Source organism: Penaeus chinensis, chromosome 2, assembly GCF_019202785.1.
Source record: "Penaeus chinensis breed Huanghai No. 1 chromosome 2, ASM1920278v2, whole genome shotgun sequence".
Classification (NCBI taxonomy): Eukaryota; Metazoa; Arthropoda; class Malacostraca; order Decapoda; family Penaeidae; genus Penaeus; species Penaeus chinensis.
In genome coordinates this window covers 1,877,657-1,887,656 of record NC_061820.1, presented here as the reverse complement: position 1 = coordinate 1,887,656, position 10,000 = coordinate 1,877,657, and the positions used below count along the sequence as shown (strand labels likewise).

Here is a 10,000-nt window from a genome sequence, read left to right as displayed (position 1 = left end):
ACCAACCAGACAACATTCCTGTGTCAAGGTGGGAGGGGGGGGGGCAGGGGGTAGAGGTGTTGTTGTTCTCTATCTCTTTCTCTATCTTTGTCTCATGTTCTGCTGCTTTCTTTCTCTCTCTCTCTCTCTCTTTCTCTTTCTCTTTCTCTTTCTCTTTCTCTTTCTCTTTCTCTTTCTCTTTCTCTCTCTCTCTCTCTCTCTCTCCTCACCTGCCCATAGAAGGAGCCAAGAGCGCAGCCTCCCCCCCCCCCCCCCCCATTTGCCACCAACCCCGCAAACTCTCTTTCCGAGTCCCCCCCCCCCCCACCCACCTTCTTCGCACCCCTCGACGACCTCCCCCCCCACCCCCTCCCTTTCATGCAACGGCATCTCTTCAAACAATCCTTCTTTTGTCATCTCGGGAGATAAATAAAAAAGGGGGGTGGGGGGAGGGGAGATTTCGAGCAGGTTCATCTTCTCACGATTACAGCTGCTACTTATCTATTAACACCTGGCAAAAACTAACCAACTACAGGAGTCCCGCAACGTGGACCCGGGGATGGGGGGGAGGGTATAGAGGGGGAGGGGAAGGGGTAAAGAGGGGAAAAAGAAAACGAGGAAGTGGTGGGTGAAGAGGTGGAAATGTGACGCAAAGAGAAAGAGAGAGAGAGAGAGAGAGAGAGAGAGAGAGAGAGAGAGAGAGAGAGAGAGAGAGAGAGAGAGAGAGAGAGAGAGAGAGAGAGAGAGAGAGAGAGAGAGAGAGAGAAGAGAGAGAGAAAGAGAGAGAGAAAGAGAGAAAGAAAGAGAGAGAGAGAGAGAGAGAGAGAGAGAGAGAGAGAGAGAGAGAGAGAGAGAGAGAGAGAGAGAGAGAGAGAGAGAGAGAGAGAGAGAGAGAGAGAGAGAGAGAGGACTAAGAACGAAGTAAAGTCAAATATAAAAACATACAGACGAGGAGAAAGAACGAGGAGATACGACAAGTAAAAACAGAAACATCGAACACAACAAAAACAGAACGACCAATAAACGTAAAAAAAGAACCCAAGACAACGAAGAGACTAACACAAAACAAGAAATCCAGATAAAACACACAAGAACCCAGAGACCCGCCGAGAAAAGAGGAGCGAGGCGAGGCGCGGCGACGGGTGCAGTGCTAAGTGTTCCCAGAACTTCCTCCGGGGACAACACATCATCACGGTAATATATTCAAAGCCTGAAACACCCTGCCTCCTGTCTTGGGCCGAGAGCCGAGGCAAAGGCAGACGAAATTACCATCTATTTTTTTCATTTATTCATTTATTTTGATTCTTCAGCGTCGACATTAAAACGCGGCATCGAAAAGCATTTCTAAGCTCATAATCAGGATATTGTGATCGACGCCAACCGCAGTATTTTCAGGATCAAGTTACAGATTAACGCCCCGGGGTCACGGTAATGAATCCTGCCTGCGGGATCCTCATTTTTTCCGAGGGCCGCCCCCTTACATGTCCCTTCCCCTCCCTTTCCCTCTGTCCTCTCTCCTCCCCCCATCCCTCTGTCCCTCTCCTCCCCATCCCTCTGTCCCTCTCCTCCCCATCCCTCTGTCCCTCTCCTCCCCATCCCTCTGTCCCTCTCCTCCCCATCCCTCTGTCCCTCTCCTCCCATCCCTCTGTCCTCTCCTCCATCCCTCTGTCCTCTCTCCTCCCCCCATCCCTCTGTCCCTCTCCTCCCCATCCCTCTGTCCCTCTCCTCCGCCCAGGCAACCCTGATTGACTCTTCGCTCGCCCTAATGAAGGAATCGGCTGGGGCCTGTCCATGAATTCCTCATATGGGGACTGCCTTTCGAAGTGAGAGGGCGAAGTGAGAGGGCGAAGTGAGAGGGCGAAGTGAGAGGGCAAGGTGAGAGGGCGAAGTGAGAGGGCAAGGTGAGAGGGCGAAGTGAGAGGGCGAAGTGAGAGGGCGAAGTGAGAGGGGAAGTGAGAGGGCGAAGTGAGAGGGCGAAGTGAGAGGGCGAAGTGAGAGGGCGAAGTGAGAGGGCGAAGTGAGAGGGCGAAGTGAGAGGGCGAAGTGAGAGGGCAAGGTGAGAGGGCGAAGTGAGAGGGCGAAGTGAGAGGGCGAAGTGAGAGGGCGAAGTGAGAGGGCGAAGTGAGAGGGCGAAGTGAGAGGGCAAGGTGAGAGGGCGAAGTGAGAGGGCGAGTGAGAGGGCGAGGTGAGAGGGCGAGTGAGAGGGCGAAGTGAGAGGGCAAGGTGAGAGGGCGAAGTGAGAGGGCGAAGTGAGAGGGCAAGGTGAGAGGGCGAAGTGAGAGGGCGAAGTGAGAGGGCGAAGTGAGAGGGCGAAGTGAGAGGGCGAAGTGAGAGGGCGAAGTGAGAGGGCGAAGTGAGAGGGCGAAGTGAGAGGGCAAGGTGAGAGGGCGAAGTGAGAGGGCGAAGTGAGAGGGCGAAGTGAGAGGGCAAGGTGAGAGGGCGAAGTGAGAGGGCGAAGTGAGAGGGCAAGGTGAGAGGGCGAAGTGAGAGGGCAAGGTGAGAGGGCGAAGTGAGAGGGCGAAGTGAGAGGGCGAGTGAGAGGGCGAAGTGAGAGGGCGAGTGAGAGGGCGAAGTGAGAGGGCGAAGTGAGAGGGGAAGTGAGAGGGCGAAGTGAGAGGGCGAAGTGAGAGGGCGAAGTGAGAGGGCGAAGTGAGAGGGGAAGAGAGATAGGGGGGGAGAGGGGTTAGAGAAAGAGGGAAGAGAGATAGGGGGGGAGAGGGGTTAGAGAAAGAGGGAAGAGAGATAGGGGGGGAGAGGGGTTAGAGAAAGAGGGAAGAGAGATAGGGGGGGAGAGGGGTTAGAGAAAGAGGGAAGAGAGATAGGGGGGGAGAGGGGTTAGAGAAAGAGGGAAGAGAGATAGGGGGGGAGAGGGGTTAGAGAAAGAGGGAAGAGAGATAGGGGGGGAGAGGGGTTAGAGAAAGAGGGAAGAGAGATAGGGGGGGAGAGGGGTTAGAGAAAGAGGGAAGAGAGATAGGGGGGGAGAGGGGTTAGAGAAAGAGGGAAGAGAGATAGGGGGGGAGAGGGGTTAGAGAAAGAGGGAAGAGAGATAGGGGGGGAGAGGGGTTAGAGAAAGAGGGAAGAGAGATAGGGGGGGAGAGGGGTTAGAGAAAGAGGGAAGAGAGATAGGGGGGGAGAGGGGTTAGAGAAAGAGGGAAGAGAGATAGGGGGGGAGAGGGGTTAGAGAAAGAGGGAAGAGAGATAGGGGGGGAGAGGGGTTAGAGAAAGAGGGAAGAGAGATAGGGGGGGAGAGGGGTTAGAGAAAGAGGGAAGAGAGATAGGGGGGGAGAGGGGTTAGAGAAAGAGGGAAGAGAGATAGGGGGGGAGAGGGGTTAGAGAAAGAGGGAAGAGAGATAGGGGGGGAGAGGGGTTAGAGAAAGAGGGAAGAGAGATAGGGGGGGAGAGGGGTTAGAGAAAGAGGGAAGAGAGATAGGGGGGGAGAGGGGTTAGAGAAAGAGGGAAGAGAGATAGGGGGGGAGAGGGGTTAGAGAAAGAGGGAAGAGAGATAGGGGGGGAGAGGGGTTAGAGAAAGAGGGAAGAGAGATAGGGGGGGAGAGGGGTTAGAGAAAGAGGGAAGAGAGATAGGGGGGGAGAGGGGTTAGAGAAAGAGGGAAGAGAGATAGGGGGGGAGAGGGGTTAGAGAAAGAGGGAAGAGAGATAGGGGGGGAGAGGGGTTAGAGAAAGAGGGAAGAGAGATAGGGGGGGAGAGGGGTTAGAGAAAGAGGGAAGAGAGATAGGGGGGGAGAGGGGTTAGAGAAAGAGGGAAGAGAGATAGGGGGGGAGAGGGGTTAGAGAAAGAGGGAAGAGAGATAGGGGGGGAGAGGGGTTAGAGAAAGAGGGAAGAGAGATAGGGGGGGAGAGGGGTTAGAGAAAGAGGGAAGAGAGATAGGGGGGGAGAGGGGTTAGAGAAAGAGGGAAGAGAGATAGGGGGGGAGAGGGGTTAGAGAAAGAGGGAAGAGAGATAGGGGGGGAGAGGGGTTAGAGAAAGAGGGAAGAGAGATAGGGGGGGAGAGGGGTTAGAGAAAGAGGGAAGAGAGATAGGGGGGGAGAGGGGTTAGAGAAAGAGGGAAGAGAGATAGGGGGGGAGAGGGGTTAGAGAAAGAGGGAAGAGAGATAGGGGGGGAGAGGGGTTAGAGAAAGAGGGAAGAGAGATAGGGGGGGAGAGGGGTTAGAGAAAGAGGGAAGAGAGATAGGGGGGGAGAGGGGTTAGAGAAAGAGGGAAGAGAGATAGGGGGGGAGAGGGGTTAGAGAAAGAGGGAAGAGAGATAGGGGGGGAGAGGGGTTAGAGAAAGAGGGAAGAGAGATAGGGGGGGAGAGGGGTTAGAGAAAGAGGGAAGAGAGATAGGGGGGGAGAGGGGTTAGAGAAAGAGGGAAGAGAGATAGGGGGGGAGAGGGGTTAGAGAAAGAGGGAAGAGAGATAGGGGGGGAGAGGGGTTAGAGAAAGAGGGAAGAGAGATAGGGGGGGAGAGGGGTTAGAGAAAGAGGGAAGAGAGATAGGGGGGGAGAGGGGTTAGAGAAAGAGGGAAGAGAGATAGGGGGGGAGAGGGGTTAGAGAAAGAGGGAAGAGAGATAGGGGGGGAGAGGGGTTAGAGAAAGAGGGAAGAGAGATAGGGGGGGAGAGGGGTTAGAGAAAGAGGGAAGAGAGATAGGGGGGGAGAGGGGTTAGAGAAAGAGGGAAGAGAGATAGGGGGGGAGAGGGGTTAGAGAAAGAGGGAAGAGAGATAGGGGGGGAGAGGGGTTAGAGAAAGAGGGAAGAGAGATAGGGGGGGAGAGGGGTTAGAGAAAGAGGGAAGAGAGATAGGGGGGGAGAGGGGTTAGAGAAAGAGGGAAGAGAGATAGGGGGGGAGAGGGGTTAGAGAAAGAGGGAAGAGAGATAGGGGGGGAGAGGGGTTAGAGAAAGAGGGAAGAGAGATAGGGGGGGAGAGGGGTTAGAGAAAGAGGGAAGAGAGATAGGGGGGGAGAGGGGTTAGAGAAAGAGGGAAGAGAGATAGGGGGGGAGAGGGGTTAGAGAAAGAGGGAAGAGAGATAGGGGGGGAGAGGGGTTAGAGAAAGAGGGAAGAGAGATAGGGGGGGAGAGGGGTTAGAGAAAGAGGGAAGAGAGATAGGGGGGGAGAGGGGTTAGAGAAAGAGGGAAGAGAGATAGGGGGGGAGAGGGGTTAGAGAAAGAGGGAAGAGAGATAGGGGGGGAGAGGGGTTAGAGAAAGAGGGAAGAGAGATAGGGGGGGAGAGGGGTTAGAGAAAGAGGGAAGAGAGATAGGGGGGGAGAGGGGTTAGAGAAAGAGGGAAGAGAGATAGGGGGGGAGAGGGGAGAGGATATAGAGGATGAGGGAAAGGGAGAGAGGGAGAGGGAGAGGGAGAGGGAGAGGGAGGGAGACGGAGGGAGGAAGGGAGGGGAGGGAGGGAGGGGAGAGGGAGAGGGAGAGGGAGGTGAGGGAGGGAGGGAGGGAGGGGGGAGGAGGGAGGGAGGAAGGGAGAGAGAGAGAGAGAGAGAGAGAGAGAGAGAGAACCTACGGCCATATGTGAGCGAGGAGGGCCCCGCAGCGACAAAAGCAAGAGGTCGCAGGGGTCCGGAAGGGACTTTAATTCTCCAAGGGTGTTTGCGCGCCGCACCCTCCACTTCCTCCACCTTCCCTCCCGCCATCGTCCTACCTCCTCTTCCCTCCTCGTCTACTCCTCTACTCTCCTCCTCCTGCTCTTCCTTCTTCCCTCGTCCCTTCTCCTTCTCCTTCTCCTTCTCCTTCTCCTCCTCCTTCCCTGCCCTCGCGCCGCCCTATACCTCCCTCTGAGAACACACATTCCTACAAACACACACATGAACACGACACGCACACCTAATACGGTCCCAATGAGGGGTCACCATTGGTTTAATATCTTTAGTTCTTCTTCTTTCTTTCCTTCTTTCCTTTTTTTTTTCTTTCTCCTCTTCTCCGAACTCTCGACAATCAAAATAATAATAATAAAAGTAAAAAAAAAAAAAAAGTTTATAATAATAATGATGATGATAATAAAAATAATGATAATAATCCAGCCGCAAGAAGCCCATCATCCTACGAAAAATTCCTTAAAGATTTACGGTCACAAAATCACCACCAAGCCCGGGAAGACGAAAATCACAAGACCGACTACAGCTATAGAATCGTGTTTATTACGACGACCTTCGCGAGTCTAGGTACCGATCCATACACACACACACACACACACACACACACACACACACACACACACACACACACACACACACACACACACACACACACACACACACACACACACAAAAGAAAAATAAGGGGTAACAGTCCAGTACATTTACAACCCCGATAATAAAACGTCCATCCTTCACAATGTTTATATCCCCCCTTCCCTTCCTTACATATCCAGAGGCAATTGCCTACAAGGGGGAAAATAACACTTGAGGTTTTATAACGCTGTCATGGGTGAAAGTATAATGCCTCCTTTCATCACGCCCCCCCCCCAAAAAAAAAAAAAAAAAAAACGTCATAAAACATAAAGCTTTCCGGGAGTAAAAACACTTATTTTCGTTATAACGCTAATCGCCGGCGAGGAAAATAAATAACACTTGTTTACCTTCTACACCCAATCTATTGCTGCGGGAGAAGGACAAGACACCTGTTTTCACCCGTACTTCCAATCCCCATTCATCGCTCTGCCAATCGTCACGGAGGAAAAGACAGGAAAATGCGTAGTACTTGCATCACTAACACAGTCCTTCCGATACCTACATCACCAACACAATAAATACATCACAAACACTGTACTCACATCCCCACAGTATGCGTATCAGTCACATAGTATTCACCTCCCTAACAGAGTACTTACATCACAAGCACAGTATTCGTATCACTTACACGGTACTCACATCCCTAACACAGTACCTGCATCACTAACACAGGACTTACATCCCTAAAGCAGTCCCTATAACACTAACACACTAGTTACACCACCAACACAGTACTTACATCACTAACACATGCAGCTGGTGGAGGACCGCTAAGTAGACGTCCTCGAGCGTGTTACTGTTGGGTCCCTGGGTCTCGTTCGGGCGGCGGTTGGTAAAAGAGGAATCCACGCGGACCACGCCCTCCGCGGTCCGATCGGAGCGTCGGGGACCAAATCAAAAAGCGGGAGGGAAAGAGAGAGAAAGCGAGAGAGACACAACGAGCCAATCCAATAGAACGTGGATAACGCAAGCTCGTTTCCACGCTGTTCTCTCTCTCTCTCGTCAATGATCTTTCTCTCTTCTTCCGTCCTCGACTTCCTTGCCTTCCAAGACCTCTCGCTCGACCGGGGGGAGGGGGGAAGGACTCCAGTAGGTCCCTCTTTTCCTTCCGAAGGACGCCAATCCCCGAGGAGGACACGCCCAAAAATTGACGCCCGAATAACGGCAAAAAGGAACGAGCGACCGGGCGGGAGAGAGCGCGACAGGAGTCCGCAACTCACGGCGCTTCTGACCAGCCACGTCCTTGATTCCGAGCCGAGCGGGGAAGAAGGGCACCGCGCACTGCCTGGCCACTGCCGACCTTGTTTCACTCTTTATTGCACACGCTTGCTTCACGCTTGCTTCACGCTGGCTTCCTATCGGCACTTTTACATCACTCTTAAACGCGGACAGTTTATCAATTTTCTCCTTTCTTTTTTTCTGTGGGTAAATTTCACATAAACACTGGAAAAATAGCAGGAGGTTTCGTTAGAGACAATGACCCTTGGGGCGTGTGGTCGTTTTCCTTGTATATGTGTGTGTGTGTGTGTGTGTGTGTGTGTGTGTGTGTGTGTGTGTGTGTGTGTGTGTGTGTGTGTGTGTGTGTGTGCGTGCGTGTGTGTGTGCGTGTGTGTGTGTGTGTGTGTGTGTGTGTGTGTGTGTGTGTGTGTGTGTGTGTGTGTGTGTGTGTGTGTGTGTGTGTGTGTGTGCGTGTGTGTGTGTGTGTGTGTGTGCGTGTGTGTGCGTGTGTGTGCGTGTGTGTGCGTGTGTGTGCGTGTGTGTGCGTGTGTGTGCGTGTGTGTGCGTGTGTGTGCGTGTGTGTGCGTGTGTGTGCGTGTGTCTATGTGCGTGTGTCTATGTGCATGTGAATGTGCGTGTGCATGTGCGTGTTCTAATCTTCTAGATGCTATTCCCCTTCTCATTCAATATACTTCGCATGCACTATCACAAAGCCTAGTATTCGAATAAGGCTGGGACATCGGTTGCCAGTACTGCCACGCTATGAAGTCGGACTAGAATCGCAGAATAGCCCTGATGTCATGGCTTCCCTCTCAAGGAGTTCACATGCACGAATAAATGGGGATGATGTCAGTGAGGATAATGAGGGTCATACCAGTGGTGCTTATGATGATAACGGAGGTGGAGGCGAGGAGGGAGAGAAAGGGAGGGGGAGAAAGGGAGGGGGAGAGGGAGGGGGAGGGGGGAGGGGGGAGGGGGAGGGGGAGGGGAGGGAGAGGAAAGAGGGAGAGGAAAAGAGAGAGAGGGAGAGGAAAGAGAGAGGAGAGGGAAAGGGAAAGAGGGAGAGGGAAAGGGAAAGAGGGAGAGGGAAAGAGAGAGCGAGGGAGAGGGAAAGAGGGAGAGGAAAAGAGGGAGAGGAAAAGAGGGAGAGGAAAAGAGAGAGAGGGAGAGGGAAAGAGAGAGAGGAAAGGGAAAGAGGGAGAGGAAAAGAGAGAGCGAGGGAGAGGAAAAGAGGGAGAGGAAAAGAGAGAGAGGGAGAGGGAAAGAGGGAGAGGAAAAGAGAGAGAGGGAGAGGGAAAGAGGGAGAGGAAAAGAGAGAGAGGGAGAGGGAAAGAGGGAGAGGAAAAGAGAGAGAGGGAGAGGGAAAGAGGGAGAGGAAAAGAGAGAGAGGGAGAGGAAAAGAGAGAGCGAGGAAGAGGGAAAGAGGGAGAGGAAAAGAGGGAGAGGGAGAAGGGGGAGGAGGAAGGGAGAGAGGGAGGGAGAGAGGGAAGATAAAGAGACGAAGACAACAAGAAAGAGCGGAAGCGAGGACACGAACTGTAAAAGAAAAAAAGGAAAAAAACAGCCGATAATCCCAAGACCCGCAGAAATGTTGAAACCCGACAGAAACCAAACAGGAAAAGAGGAAGAAAAATCAACACAGCACAGTTAGCGCAGTCAGCAGGAAGGTCAGCGGCTGACCAGGAATCTAGCACAGCCAGGTAGGTCAGATGCCTGCCGTCGTTAGTCAGCAAAGAACACCCCGAAGGTATCCCACAGGGGATATCTTCGGGAAGGGGAAGGGGAAGGGGAAGGGGAAGGGAAGGGGAAGGGGAAGGGGAAGGGGAAGGGGAAGGGAAGGGGAAGGGGAAGGGGAAGGGGAAGGGGAAGGGAAGGGGAAGGGGAAGGGGGAAGGGGAAGGGGAAGGGGAAGGACAAAGGAGAGAGGGAAAGAGGGAGAGAAAGGGGGAAGGGAAAGGGGAAGGGTACGGGGAAGAAGGAAAAGGTAAGGGGAATGGGAGAGGGGAGATGGCTCCAATGACAAGCAGTCTGGCAGGGAATTTTTCTCTGGAATGTCTCCCCGCCATCCTTCGACAATACACCCGACGTGCCAGTATTAGGAAGTAATTAACAAAGCCCAAGAGAACGACAGAAATGCAGGAAGAAAAGTGACTTAAAAATTTTACGACGTTTGCAACAAGCTGACACGAGGGTAGGATGAATGTCGAGGAGAAATGCAATAGAGAAAGTAGGAGAGAACCAGTAAGACAAATAAAGAGGGAAAGAGAAAGGGAGAGAAAGAGAGAAAGGGGAGAGAAAGAGAGAAAGGGGAGACAAAGGGAAAAAAGAGGGAGAGGGAGACAGAAAAAAACAGAAACCGACAGAGACAGAGAGATAGTGAGAATGAAAGAATGAGAGAGAGAGAGAGAGAGAGAGAGAGAGAGAGAGAGAGAGAGAGAGAGAGAGAGAGAGAGAGAGAGAGAGAGAGAGAGAGAGAGAGAGCGAGAGAGAGAGCGAGAGAGAGAGAGAGAGAGAGAGAGAGAGAGAGAGAGAGAGAGAGCGAGAGAGAGAGAGAGAGAGAGAGAGAGAG

At 52.9% G+C, this 10,000-nt stretch overlaps 1 protein-coding gene across 1 annotated transcript in view; it reads right to left on the bottom strand.

The window, feature by feature from the left end:
* Positions 1-10,000, bottom strand: part of LOC125030784 (protein brunelleschi-like) — a 90,736-nt gene that overhangs the window by 79,729 nt on the left and 1,007 nt on the right. The window contains 1 exon segment of the mRNA XM_047621070.1: positions 6,954-7,657. The gene's annotated coding sequence lies outside the window, so the exon portion shown is untranslated.